This window comes from Haliotis asinina, chromosome 14, assembly GCF_037392515.1.
Source record: "Haliotis asinina isolate JCU_RB_2024 chromosome 14, JCU_Hal_asi_v2, whole genome shotgun sequence".
NCBI lineage: Eukaryota > Metazoa > Mollusca > Gastropoda > Lepetellida > Haliotidae > Haliotis > Haliotis asinina.
Genome location: NC_090293.1, coordinates 3,846,361 through 3,859,478, shown reverse-complemented (window position 1 = coordinate 3,859,478; position 13,118 = coordinate 3,846,361). Strand labels below are relative to the sequence as shown.

General features: G+C 44.6%; 16 non-coding genes across 16 annotated transcripts; all 16 read right to left on the bottom strand.

Moving 5' to 3' along the window:
* Nucleotides 1-200: 200 nt before the first annotated feature.
* Nucleotides 201-273, bottom strand: Trnat-ugu (transfer RNA threonine (anticodon UGU)). Its single transcript has one exon. It is a non-coding gene; the product is annotated as a tRNA-Thr (tRNA).
* A 610-nt stretch (nucleotides 274-883) lies between these two features.
* Trnat-ugu (transfer RNA threonine (anticodon UGU)) lies at nucleotides 884-956 on the bottom strand. The gene has a single exon. It is a non-coding gene; the product is annotated as a tRNA-Thr (tRNA).
* A 251-nt stretch (nucleotides 957-1,207) lies between these two features.
* On the bottom strand, nucleotides 1,208-1,317 carry Trnai-uau (transfer RNA isoleucine (anticodon UAU)). The gene is made up of 2 exons: nucleotides 1,280-1,317; nucleotides 1,208-1,243 (listed from the first exon to the last, which is right to left on the bottom strand). It is a non-coding gene; the product is annotated as a tRNA-Ile (tRNA).
* Nucleotides 1,318-1,642: 325 nt separating this feature from the next.
* Trnat-ugu (transfer RNA threonine (anticodon UGU)) lies at nucleotides 1,643-1,715 on the bottom strand. The gene has a single exon. It is a non-coding gene; the product is annotated as a tRNA-Thr (tRNA).
* A 610-nt stretch (nucleotides 1,716-2,325) lies between these two features.
* Nucleotides 2,326-2,398, bottom strand: Trnat-ugu (transfer RNA threonine (anticodon UGU)). Its single transcript has one exon. It is a non-coding gene; the product is annotated as a tRNA-Thr (tRNA).
* Nucleotides 2,399-2,649: 251 nt separating this feature from the next.
* Nucleotides 2,650-2,759, bottom strand: Trnai-uau (transfer RNA isoleucine (anticodon UAU)). The gene is made up of 2 exons: nucleotides 2,722-2,759; nucleotides 2,650-2,685 (listed from the first exon to the last, which is right to left on the bottom strand). It is a non-coding gene; the product is annotated as a tRNA-Ile (tRNA).
* A 325-nt stretch (nucleotides 2,760-3,084) lies between these two features.
* Nucleotides 3,085-3,157, bottom strand: Trnat-ugu (transfer RNA threonine (anticodon UGU)). The gene has a single exon. It is a non-coding gene; the product is annotated as a tRNA-Thr (tRNA).
* A 610-nt stretch (nucleotides 3,158-3,767) lies between these two features.
* On the bottom strand, nucleotides 3,768-3,840 carry Trnat-ugu (transfer RNA threonine (anticodon UGU)). The gene has a single exon. It is a non-coding gene; the product is annotated as a tRNA-Thr (tRNA).
* Nucleotides 3,841-4,091: 251 nt separating this feature from the next.
* Trnai-uau (transfer RNA isoleucine (anticodon UAU)) lies at nucleotides 4,092-4,201 on the bottom strand. The gene is made up of 2 exons: nucleotides 4,164-4,201; nucleotides 4,092-4,127 (listed from the first exon to the last, which is right to left on the bottom strand). It is a non-coding gene; the product is annotated as a tRNA-Ile (tRNA).
* Nucleotides 4,202-4,526: 325 nt separating this feature from the next.
* Nucleotides 4,527-4,599, bottom strand: Trnat-ugu (transfer RNA threonine (anticodon UGU)). The gene has a single exon. It is a non-coding gene; the product is annotated as a tRNA-Thr (tRNA).
* Nucleotides 4,600-5,209: 610 nt separating this feature from the next.
* On the bottom strand, nucleotides 5,210-5,282 carry Trnat-ugu (transfer RNA threonine (anticodon UGU)). Its single transcript has one exon. It is a non-coding gene; the product is annotated as a tRNA-Thr (tRNA).
* Nucleotides 5,283-5,533: 251 nt separating this feature from the next.
* On the bottom strand, nucleotides 5,534-5,643 carry Trnai-uau (transfer RNA isoleucine (anticodon UAU)). The gene is made up of 2 exons: nucleotides 5,606-5,643; nucleotides 5,534-5,569 (listed from the first exon to the last, which is right to left on the bottom strand). It is a non-coding gene; the product is annotated as a tRNA-Ile (tRNA).
* Nucleotides 5,644-5,968: 325 nt separating this feature from the next.
* Trnat-ugu (transfer RNA threonine (anticodon UGU)) lies at nucleotides 5,969-6,041 on the bottom strand. Its single transcript has one exon. It is a non-coding gene; the product is annotated as a tRNA-Thr (tRNA).
* A 610-nt stretch (nucleotides 6,042-6,651) lies between these two features.
* Nucleotides 6,652-6,724, bottom strand: Trnat-ugu (transfer RNA threonine (anticodon UGU)). The gene has a single exon. It is a non-coding gene; the product is annotated as a tRNA-Thr (tRNA).
* Nucleotides 6,725-6,974: 250 nt separating this feature from the next.
* On the bottom strand, nucleotides 6,975-7,084 carry Trnai-uau (transfer RNA isoleucine (anticodon UAU)). Its single transcript has 2 exons — nucleotides 7,047-7,084; nucleotides 6,975-7,010 (listed from the first exon to the last, which is right to left on the bottom strand). It is a non-coding gene; the product is annotated as a tRNA-Ile (tRNA).
* A 325-nt stretch (nucleotides 7,085-7,409) lies between these two features.
* On the bottom strand, nucleotides 7,410-7,482 carry Trnat-ugu (transfer RNA threonine (anticodon UGU)). Its single transcript has one exon. It is a non-coding gene; the product is annotated as a tRNA-Thr (tRNA).
* Nucleotides 7,483-13,118: the final 5,636 nt, after the last annotated feature.

Below are 13,118 nucleotides of genomic sequence, written 5' to 3'. Positions count from 1 at the left end.
ATCGCAACTCGGGTATTTCATCTTATTCTCTTCTTTACCTCTCCAAAGGTCCAGAATTTGCTTTCAAGCTGATAATTGTTTCATGTTGATGCAACTGAAACGTTTGCTTGGCGGCCGATTTGCATGTGAGGGGACGTTCACCGTCTGGGTAGCACAATGGCATCCTGACACTTCGGTGATAGAAATCTGTAGAAAAAATGAGCCTCCAGTGAGAATCGAACTCACGACGCCTGCTTTACAAGACCAGTGTTCTATCCACTGAGCTATGAAGGCAGTAGGCCATCAACCGCAACGTATCAATTCCTATTTTCGCTCTTATCTCTTAGACTAAGATCTCTTGCAGTAGAAAAGACAAATAGATTGCAACAGCACAATCAAACAATACCGTTTTTATGGGTGTCTTCTGACAAATATTGAGTGCGAAAGATACATTTTGTTCACTTAAAATATATGAATTGTACAACTTCAGTTGAGTCGAGTAGAGGCATTTAATTATAAAGGCTTGGGTATGGACTTCAGACCCTCAAAGGCACTTGCACTTGGGTAACAAAGGCCACGTTAAACTCACACATGCATTTGTCCCTAATGCCACTGGGGTGAACTCACAGCTGTTTCCAGTCATGTGACGAATAGTTGGCCTCAAAATGCACAAAGGTTTCTTCCGAATGAGGACCAAATTATTGCATGTTTTGAAAGAAACCTATTTGATAGTCCCAAATGATCATCGATGTCCCGACCCCTAGTTTAGGAGACCGGCACCCTTAGAACTGAGTTACCTTAGTTGCTTGCACAAGACTTCACCATGGTGCCTGATGAAGAGGGTTTATCAGCTCAACTGCAAAAAAAAAAACCCAAAATCTTAAAACAGCGACAAAATACATCTAGCCACCAGTGAAGATCGAACTCACGACCCCTGGTTTACAAGACCAGTGCTCTAACCACTGAGCTATGGAGGCATCTGATAAGTGGGGGCAATTTGCCATGCTTTTAACAGCTGTTGGTCCCGGGGTGGTCGATTGCAGTTACGATCTGTCTGTGTAAACACCATTGGCGTGGGATATTCTAAACTTCACATATTTCAAAATGTGTCAGTTGCCATTTACAAGATGTATTTTCATCTGTCACACACTTACTTCCATGACGCTGGTGGGTGTAATGGGAGTGAGAGTGTTTGAGAAAATGTCAGAAAAATAAAGAAAAGGAAGCTTGCCCCGGGTGAGGCTCGAACTCACAACCTCCGCATTCCTCATCCCATGCTGATCATGGGGAAGGTACTGACTATAAGTACGGTGCGCTAACCGATTGTGCCACCGGGGCAGCTGATAAACAGCTGAACATTTTCACTGCAAACTACTCAGCTACTCTTCAAGCAGTCAAATACATTCGGATATGGAAAATTGCCACATGTTGCATATTGAACTGAACAAACATTAAGTAGGTCAATCGCAACTCGGGTATTTCATCTTATTCTCTTCTTTACCTCTCCAAAGGTCCAGAATTTGCTTTCAAGCTGATAATTGTTTCATGTTGATGCAACTGAAACGTTTGCTTGGCGGCCGATTTGCATGTGAGGGGACGTTCACCGTCTGGGTAGCACAATGGCATCCTGACACCTCGGTGATAGAAATCTGTAGAAAAAATGAGCCTCCAGTGAGAATCGAACTCACGACGCCTGCTTTACAAGACCAGTGTTCTATCCACTGAGCTATGAAGGCAGTAGGCCATCAACCGCAACGTATCAATTCCTATTTTCGCTCTTATCTCTTAGACTAAGATCTCTTGCAGTAGAAAAGACAAATAGATTGCAACAGCACAATCAAACAATACCGTTTTTATGGGTGTCTTCTGACAAATATTGAGTGCGAAAGATACATTTTGTTCACTTAAAATATATGAATTGTACAACTTCAGTTGAGTCGAGTAGAGGCATTTAATTATAAAGGCTTGGGTATGGACTTCAGACCCTCAAAGGCACTTGCACTTGGGTAACAAAGGCCACGTTAAACTCACACATGCATTTGTCCCTAATGCCACTGTGGTGAACTCACAGCTGTTTCCAGTCATGTGACGAATAGTTGGCCTCAAAATGCACAAAGGTTTCTTCCGAATGAGGACCAAATTATTGCATGTTTTGAAAGAAACCTATTTGATAGTCCCAAATGATCATCGATGTCCCGACCCCTAGTTTAGGAGACCGGCACCCTTAGAACTGAGTTACCTTAGTTGCTTGCACAAGACTTCACCATGGTGCCTGATGAAGAGGGTTTATTAGCTCAACTGCAAAAAAAAACACCCAAAATCTTAAAACAGCGACAAAATACATCTAGCCCCCAGTGAGGATCTAACTCACGACCCCTGGTTTACAAGACCAGTGCTCTAACCACTGAGCTATGGAGGCATCTGATAAGTGGGGGCAATTTGCCATGCTTTTAACAGCTGTTGGTCCCGGGGTGGTCGATTGCAGTTACGATCTGTCTGTGTAAACACCATTGTCGTGGGATATTCTAAACTTCACATATTTCAAAATGTGTCAGTTGCCATTTACAAGATGTATTTTCATCTGTCACACACTTACTTCCATGACGCTGGTGGGTGTAATGGGAGTGAGAGTGTTTGAGAAAATGTCAGAAAATTTAAGAAAAGGAAGTATGCCCCGGGTGAGACTCGAACTCACAACCTCCGCATTCCTCATCCCATGCTGATCATGGGGAAGGTACTGACTATAAGTACGGCGCGCTAACCGATTGTGCCACCGGGACAGCTGATAAACAGCTGAACATTTTCACTGCAAACTACTCAGCTACTCTTCAAGCAGTCAAATACATTCGGATATGGAAAATTGCCACATGTTCCATATTGAACTGAACAAACATTAAGTAGGTCAATCGCAACTCGGGTATTTCATCTTATTCTCTTCTTTACCTCTCCAAAGGTGCAGAATTTGCTTTCAAGCTGATAATTGTTTCATGTTGATGCAACTGAAACGTTTGCTTGGCGGCCAATTTGCATGTGAGGGGACGTTCACCGTCTGGGTAGCACAATGGCATCCTGACACCTCGGTGATAGAAATCTGTAGAAAAAATGAGCCTCCAGTGAGAATCGAACTCACGACGCCTGCTTTACAAGACCAGTGTTCTATCCACTGAGCTATGAAGGCAGTAGGCCATCAACCGCAACGTATCAATTCCTATTTTCGCTCTTATCTCTTAGACTAAGATCTCTTGCAGTAGAAAAGACAAATAGATTGCAACAGCACAATCAAACAATACCGTTTTTATGGGTGTCTTCTGACAAATATTGAGTGCGAAAGATACATTTTGTTCACTTAAAATATATGAATTGTACAACTTCAGTTGAGTCGAGTAGAGGCATTTAATTATAAAGGCTTGGGTATGGACTTCAGACCCTCAAAGGCACTTGCACTTGGGTAACAAAGGCCACGTTAAACTCACACATGCATTTGTCCCTAATGCCACTGTGGTGAACTCACAGCTGTTTCCAGTCATGTGACGAATAGTTGGCCTCAAAATGCACAAAGGTTTCTTCCGAATGAGGACCAAATTATTGCATGTTTTGAAAGAAACCTATTTGATAGTCCCAAATGATCATCGATGTCCCGACCCCTAGTTTAGGAGACCGGCACCCTTAGAACTGAGTTACCTTAGTTGCTTGCACAAGACTTCACCATGGTGCCTGATGAAGAGGGTTTATTAGCTCAACTGCAAAAAAAAACACCCAAAATCTTAAAACAGCGACAAAATACATCTAACCCCCAGTGAACATCGAACTCACGACCCCTGGTTTACAAGACCAGTGCTCTAACCACTGAGCTATGGAGGCATCTGATAAGTGGGGCCAATTTGCCATGCTTTTAACAGCTGTTGGTCCCGGGGTGGTCGATTGCAGTTACGATCTGTCTGTGTAAACACCATTGGCGTGGGATATTCTAAACTTCACATATTTCAAAATGTGTCAGTTGCCATTTACAAGATGTATTTTCATCTGTCACACACTTACTTCCATGACGCTGGTGGGTGTAATGGGAGTGAGAGTGTTTGAGAAAATGTCAGAAAAATATAGAAAAGCAAGCATGCCCCGGGTGAGGCTCGAACTCACAACCTCCGCATTCCTCATCCCATGCTGATCATGGGGAAGTTACTGACTATAAGTACGGCGCGCTAACCGATTGTGCCACCGGGGCAGCTGATAAACAGCTGAACATTTTCACTGCAAACTACTCAGCTACTCTTCAAGCAGTCAAATACATTCGGATATGGAAAATTGCCACATGTTGCATATTGAACTGAACAAACATTAAGTAGGTCAATCGCAACTCGGGTATTTCATCTTATTCTCTTCTTTACCTCTCCAAAGGTGCAGAATTTGCTTTCAAGCTAATAATTCTTTCATGTTGATGCAACTGAAACGTTTGCTTGGCGGCCGATTTGCATGTGAGGGGACGTTCACCGTCTGGGTAGCACAATGGCATCCTGACACCTCGGTGATAGAAATCTGTAGAAAAAATGAGCCTCCAGTGAGAATCGAACTCACGACGCCTGCTTTACAAGACCAGTGTTCTATCCACTGAGCTATGAAGGCAGTAGGCCATCAACCGCAACGTATCAATTCCTATTTTCGCTCTTATCTCTTAGACTAAGATCTCTTGCAGTAGAAAACTTAAATAGATTGCAACAGCACAATCAAACAATACCGTTTTTATGGGTGTCTTCTGACAAATATTGAGTGCGAAAGATACATTTTGTTCACTTAAAATATATGAATTGTACAACTTCAGTTGAGTCGAGTAGAGGCATTTAATTATAAAGGCTTGGGTATGGACTTCAGACCCTCAAAGGCACTTGCACTTGGGTAACAAAGGCCACGTTAAACTCACACATGCATTTGTCCCTAATGCCACTGTGGTGAACTCACAGCTGTTTCCAGTCATGTGACGAATAGTTGGCCTCAAAATGCACAAAGGTTTCTTCCGAATGAGGACCAAATTATTGCATGTTTTGAAAGAAACCTATTTGATAGTCCCAAATGATCATCGATGTCCCGACCCCTAGTTTAGGAGACCGGCACCCTTAGAACTGAGTTACCTTAGTTGCTTGCACAAGACTTCACCATGGTGCCTGATGAAGAGGGTTTATCAGCTCAACTGCAAAAAAAAAAACCCAAAATCTTAAAACAGCGACAAAATACATCTAGCCACCAGTGAAGATCGAACTCACGACCCCTGGTTTACAAGACCAGTGCTCTAACCACTGAGCTATGGAGGCATCTGATAAGTGGGGGCAATTTGCCATGCTTTTAACAGCTGTTGGTCCCGGGGTGGTCGATTGCAGTTACGATCTGTCTGTGTAAACACCATTGGCGTGGGATATTCTAAACTTCACATATTTCAAAATGTGTCAGTTGCCATTTACAAGATGTATTTTCATCTGTCACACACTTACTTCCATGACGCTGGTGGGTGTAATGGGAGTGAGAGTGTTTGAGAAAATGTCAGAAAAATAAAGAAAAGCAAGCTTGCCCCGGGTGAGGCTCGAACTCACAACCTCCGCATTCCTCATCCCATGCTGATCATGGGGAAGGTACTGACTATAAGTACGGCGCGCTAACCGATTGTGCCACCGGGGCAGCTGATAAACAGCTGAACATTTTCACTGCAAACTACTCAGCTACTCTTCAAGCAGTCAAATACATTCGGATATGGAAAATTGCCACATGTTGCATATTGAACTGAACAAACATTAAGTAGGTCAATCGCAACTCGGGTATTTCATCTTATTCTCTTCTTTACCTCTCCAAAGGTCCAGAATTTGCTTTCAAGCTGATAATTGTTTCATGTTGATGCAACTGAAACGTTTGCTTGGCGGCCGATTTGCATGTGAGGGGACGTTCACCGTCTGGGTAGCACAATGGCATCCTGACACCTCGGTGATAGAAATCTGTAGAAAAAATGAGCCTCCAGTGAGAATCGAACTCACGACGCCTGCTTTACAAGACCAGTGTTCTATCCACTGAGCTATGAAGGCAGTAGGCCATCAACCGCAACGTATCAATTCCTGTTTTCGCTCTTATCTCTTAGACTAAGATCTCTTGCAGTAGAAAAGACAAATAGATTGCAACAGCACAATCAAACAATACCGTTTTTATGGGTGTCTTCTGACAAATATTGAGTGCGAAAGATACATTTTGTTCACTTAAAATATATGAATTGTACAACTTCAGTTGAGTCGAGTAGAGGCATTTAATTATAAAGGCTTGGGTATGGACTTCAGACCCTCAAAGGCACTTGCACTTGGGTAACAAAGGCCACGTTAAACTCACACATGCATTTGTCCCTAATGCCACTGTGGTGAACTCACAGCTGTTTCCAGTCATGTGACGAATAGTTGGCCTCAAAATGCACAAAGGTTTCTTCCGAATGAGGACCAAATTATTGCATGTTTTGAAAGAAACCTATTTGATAGTCCCAAATGATCATCGATGTCCCGACCCCTAGTTTAGGAGACCGGCACCCTTAGAACTGAGTTACCTTAGTTGCTTGCACAAGACTTCACCATGGTGCCTGATGAAGAGGGTTTATCAGCTCAACTGCAAAAAAAAAACCCCAAAATCTTAAAACAGCGACAAAATACATCTAGCCCCCAGTGAGGATCGAACTCACGACCCCTGGTTTACAAGACCAGTGCTCTAACCACTGAGCTATGGAGGCATCTGATAAGTGGGGCAATTTGCCATGCTTTTAACAGCTGTTGGTCCCGGGGTGGTCGATTGCAGTTACGATCTGTCTGTGTAAACACCATTGGCGTGGGATATTCTAAACTTCACATATTTCAAAATGTGTCAGTTGCCATTTACAAGATGTATTTTTATCTGTCACACACTTACTTCCATGACGCTGGTGGGTGTAATGGGAGTGAGAGTGTTTGAGAAAATGTCAGAAAAATAAAGAAAAGGAAGCATGCCCCGGGTGAGGCTCGAACTCACAACCTCCGCATTCCTCATCCCATGCTGATCATGGGGAAGGTACTGACTATAAGTACGGCGCGCTAACCGATTGTGCCACCGGGGCAGCTGATAAACAGCTGAACATTTTCACTGCAAACTACTCAGCTACTCTTCAAGCAGTCAAATACATTCGGATATGGAAAATTGCCACATGTTGCATATTGAACTGAACAAACATTAAGTAGGTCAATCGCAACTCGGGTATTTCATCTTATTCTCTTCTTTACCTCTCCAAAGTTCCAGAATTTGCTTTCAAGCTGATAATTCTTTCATGTTGATGCAACTGAAACGTTTGCTTGGCGGCCGATTTGCATGTGAGGGGACGTTCACCGTCTGGGTAGCACAATGGCATCCTGACACCTCGGTGATAGAAATCTGTAGAAAAAATGAGCCTCCAGTGAGAATCGAACTCACGACGCCTGCTTTACAAGACCAGTGTTCTATCCACTGAGCTATGAAGGCAGTAGGCCATCAACCGCAACGTATCAATTCCTATTTTCGCTCTTATCTCTTAGACTAAGATCTCTTGCAGTAGAAAAGACAAATAGATTGCAACAGCACAATCAAACAATACCGTTTTTATGGGTGTCTTCTGACAAATATTGAGTGCGAAAGATACATTTTGTTCACTTAAAATATATGAATTGTACAACTTCAGTTGAGTCGAGTAGAGGCATTTAATTATAAAGACTTGGGTATGGACTTCAGACCCTCAAAGGCACTTGCACTTGGGTAACAAAGGCCACGTTAAACTCACACATGCATTTGTCCCTAATGCCACTGTGGTGAACTCACAGCTGTTTCCAGTCATGTGACGAATAGTTGGCCTCAAACTGCACAAAGGTTTCTTCCGAATGAGGACCAAATTATTGCATGTTTTGAAAGAAACCTATTTGATAGTCCCAAATGATCATCGATGTCCCGACCCCTAGTTTAGGAGACCGAGTAGTATAGGGAATAGGGGTTTTGGCTCACTTTCAATGAATGTCTCTACAAAGCCTTATTTACTAAATAAGGCTTTGGTTGGGCCATTAGCTCTTGCTACTATTACCCCTACTACAATGAAACAGTTTACCGTGTATTGGTTGGAGGTAACACTGTGCCGTACGGTACGATCAATAATTCTTCTCTTACAAACCCCCTACCCGGCCCACCCCTCAAGTAGTACAAGTTAGGTTCGTCGGCTTTCATATCCACTTTATCTATGTTGTAAGTTTTGACTGACCATATAGGATCGGTGGCTCGCTTACGGCTATCGCCCTCGTGTTCCCCCGGCTGGTATAGATACCTCACTAGGGCCCTATCTGGTATCTGTTTCTCCTTCCCACGCAATGGAGCGGCCGACTCTGCAACTATTGATTTTAGTTTGATAGCGTCTGCCGGTTTCTTACCGGTGAGACGGGTGACTTCATGGTTGATTGCCGACACCACCTTGGGTAACCTCGTGACCCATTCAGTCGATCGTTTTCCAGGGGTGGCCATCTCCCTAGCATACTGATAGCCGAACAAGCGCTCAGCCAAAGTCCTATTAAATCTCTCAACTATGGCTTGGCTGCGATGGGCTCCGGCCGTGCCACGCCTGACCTTTGTATTGTGTTTGGCTAGCAGTTGTGACACGGCACCCATGAACTCCCGTCCGGGGTCAACTTGCAGCTCTGTTGGCCACGTCAGCGGACTGCGTTTGTATATGCGTTTGAATCCTCTGGCTACCTGGGCCGAATCTTTCGTGGTCAAGGGTTCGGCTTCCTTGTAACGACTGGCTACGTCCACTACGGTTAAGGCATACTTGTACCTCTTGTCGTGGGGTAGGAACAGTAGGTCTGCCTGGTGAACGCTATTAGGTATGTTAATACCGAACCTCCTTCTAGGCACGTAGCGTGGTGCCGGCAAATAGATCTGCCACAGGGCTTGTTTTTCAAGCCACGCTTTGGCTTCCTCCGGGGGTACTCGCGCTATTTTAGCTAGCTTATCTACTGCGCTAGCTCCTTTCCAGTACCCACGCGGGCTGTAGTAAATAGCCTCAAATTTTTTCATGTCCATACGCGTATGTGTTTATCCCATCAATAGCTATCCAACGTTTCGTGTCCATAGGCGACAGGGACGTCTTGTTTATAGTCAGTCCGTATATCTTATGTCCATCACTTCTAAGTGTGTTCATTTTATGTCTAAAGGTACGGGTCTTGAACAGGGCTTCCTTGAATCTGGCGTGTTTGATGTGTTGTTTCACCACATACTTCTTAACCCCCTTAGCCTTCCGGATCTCACTATTGTCGGCTTTCAGTATGGAGTACATCTTAGGTCTCAAACCTATGTACTCGGCTATGGGCGTGCCAGCACACTCGTCCTTCATCTTACCTAGGACCTTTTTATTTACCGTACTGTGTATGGCATGGGTCTTAGGGTAGTCGCTGGTGTCGTATAAATCGAGGTGTTTTTTCATGTCCTCGTACACGTCCTCGGTTCGAATCTCCATCAGCAGGGAATCCGTGTCAGTGTACAGCACTTCACACCTGTCACCGTACTGTTTCTTGAGCTCGTTGTAGTAAAAGTCGTACATCAGGTGTTTGGATAAATCGAGGATGCTCATCCCCACGTAAACAGGCCGGTTGAATTTTATGTGGCTTTTCTTCATGTGTAGGGCAACCAGGTTGTCTGTGAATATCTTACTACGGTTGAATGCCGGATTGGCTATCAATCTCCTGAGCTTGTCTTCCTCACTCGACCGAACCAGCTTCACGGTCACGCGTTTCCTCAGGTTCTCCATAGTCTTACCAAACACCGAGTTGTTCATGAGCTTGTAGAGATTTTTCTCAAAATCACTGGTGGCTTTTTTTCGAAGGTCTGTGTTCATTCTGATGTAGGGCTCCATCCATGGGCTCTGGTCGAACATGAGCACCCTGTGTATTTTGGTCAGCCTCATACCCAACGACAGGTACAGCTGTAGGTTGCGATAGTGAACGATGTACTTGGTCTTATTCATTAAGTTAGGCACGAGTTTTTCAACGTCTGTCACACGCCCACCTGACAAGTTATGTTGGTACTCAGACATCCAGTCTGGGTTAACCCTCATACGTTCGGGGGCCAGGGGGTAGCTGTTGTGTGATGTGTGTAATTCCTTGGGATACTCTAAGTCAACCTCGAGGATATACCCTTTGTTCGAATCTGGTGCAACCCTCATAACATCAACGTGGGGTACCCATTCGAATCCCCCTGTAGGTAGATACTGGCTCATGGCCCAGCCGTACAGGTTGTTTGCGTCTAGGTAGAGAATGTGATTGGTTGGTTTGTTAGGATCGTAACCTTTCACGTATTGATTATTTGCTTTCGCGTATCGTTTGGATGCCATGGAAATCCCACCTCGCAAGCCTTTCTCAATGAATAGGTGCATGTCGTAATCTGTGAGCAATTCCAAATTAACTCCGGTCTTTTTAAGCAAGGCGTCCCACGACAGACCTGGGCTGGTGTAATACCATGCGGGGTCGAGTTTATACTGCTTGAAACACGTCCGCCTAAACGTCTCAAACACGTCGGCTAACAGCAGTACATCTGTCCTCAAGTACAGGTCGTGATAATCACCCAGGTTCTTACAACCCAGTTTATTCCATACGTTAGTCGTGTGCGAGTAATCATCTCGTGAGACGGACGCCTCATTCAGCTTGCTATAAAAGCAGTCAATAGGGGGTAGTCTGGTCTCGGTGAACTTGGCCCAACTATCCATGTACTCATAGGGGTACACACCCTTCCTCATAAGCAGGGGTCTAGTCTCGGCGTCTGTGTATCGATCGGTGATAGGGAAGGTATTGTTGGCCTTGACCAGACTGTCGAGTGACGACAGGAGGAACTGAAACGAGTCAATGAACCTAAGTCCGTTTAAGCTGAAGGAGATGTATCTCTCCATGTTGTTGGGGATGCACGTTATATTACCATCGATTTTCGCGATTGCCTGCATGATCAAGTGTGAGTCGTACCCTCTCAAGTTGTGAAAGACAACGGGGATGTTTATTGTCTTAGGGTTGATTTTAAGCTTGAGGTTGCACGCGTTGTGAGCGGCGCCTCTATACTTACCAGTTATGTGACAGTGATCTCTCACCGAATCACCGTTAAGTGGTGATTCACACACGTGACAGTTAGTGCTACTAGCGTGGGCTAGCCTGTCGACTCGGGTCAGACGCATGGGAGCGATTTTATACAATGCATTCCTAATAATTTTTTCTTCCTCCTGCAAACACTTTAGAAACCTTTCAGCCGCGTCAGGCCCCCTATATACTACCGGAGCTTTCGTTTCCCCGTCACAACGGACGACAATGTATCCAAACGAACAGGCTTTATGCTCTTGTGTCTTGTGGGTAAAGGTACCACTGGGAGCCTCGCCGGCGGCAGCCACTAAGGCTTCGAAGTCGGCGTATATGATATAAGGCACAGACATTTGGTTCTTGTGGTTACAGAATTTTAGGATATTATCACCTTCCTTAGGCATGTCGACTCGTATGGCCGTCTGCCCCACACCTTGGCAATCATCCCGGTGGGATTCTAATAAATCAGCTCGGGTGAAGCCATGTAGACATCGTTCACAGAAGTGGGTCTTTCCTTTGTATGCTGATTGGTCATACAACAGCCTGCTAAAGTGTTTTATCCATGTGTAGTGATACTTGTCACCTCGCTGGATCATGAATATATTGATAACTTGGCGATCCTTCACAGGGCTGACCCTGTGTACTATTGTTGTGTTACCTTCGTGCCCAAAGACATTTATAGCCAGATTATTCTGTTTTTCTACTTTAGTGATCTGGGATATGGGGGTGGGTTCATCTATACCATCCCAATTGAGCCCATCATCTTGGGGATAGCTAGAAAGCCTATTTGAATTAGCGCCAGCTGGAAATAAGGCTGACCTGATAGCTAACCTCAGGCAATCGTTTCCTCTATTCTTAACGTTTACTATGGCATGTTTGTTCCTATAGTAGGGAGGCAAGGCTAGGTATGACCCGCCTCTGAACGGCACGTAGTTAGCTATGTCTAGATAGACATTATCGATTTTATCTACAGCCCACCCGGACCCCAAGTGTGTGTAGCGTTCTAGGTATTCTCGTATCTGCTGAAAACTGGTATCGATTGATGCGTCAATGGTCTCTGTATGTGTGACGACCTCTTGTTGACCTCGGAAGTAAGGCTGAACATACTCAGTGGCCCCTGTGGGGCCCCCAACCTGCTTATCGAGCGACATTTTCACTGTGATCTGAAACTTGATACTTCCTAGGTTATTTAGTTCCTGGTTGACCTTATCAGCTATCAGAGGCTTGATATCTGTAATGTCTATGTTTCTATCAATGTGCATGCGCCAACCTCTCAAATAGTTGCCTACAGCGCGCTCAGTGCGCACGAACTGTAGGTCAATAGCTCTATTCTGTCGTAATAATTCTAAAAGCTGTGGTTTTCTCATACGGGAATACCCGCCTAAACCCAAATCGTGTGCCTCAACTTTCAGTTGTTTTACAGTGGGACGTGCTACGGGGGCATGTGATAACAATGCGGTTAACCCGGCTCTCCCCAGGTTTGAATAACCCGTGTATCCAAGCTGTTTTGCTTGAGCTTTTAATTGTTTTACTGTAGGAGGGGCTTCTAAACCTAGTAATCTCAACAATGCTGACTTCCGCATTCTAGAATACCCGATCACACCTCTCTGTTTTGCGACCCGCTTGAGCTCGCTTACAGTAGACATCGTGTTTACACCTAAGAGAACCAATGTCTAATTGCTTCACAGTAAAGGGAGGTAACCCTTTCACACACTGGAGTCTATCTTGAGCAGTCGCCTACGTTCTTTTATGTAGCCTTTTTTATTCTCGTAGATGAGTTGATGTCTGACTACGTTCGCTCCGTGAGCTTTACATAGACAGTAGTGTCCTTTAACCCCGATACCACACACAGAACACGTGTAGTTAGGACTTCCCATATGGAAACAACAGAACCCCTGATTCCTGCATTTCCTACCACAGGCCTCGGTCTTCCCCATAAGTATGTATTCGCATCGGTATGGAGCGGGTCTCATGTTTACTTATATAGGTATTTTAATTTAATTGCTTCGCAACCAACGCAGTAGC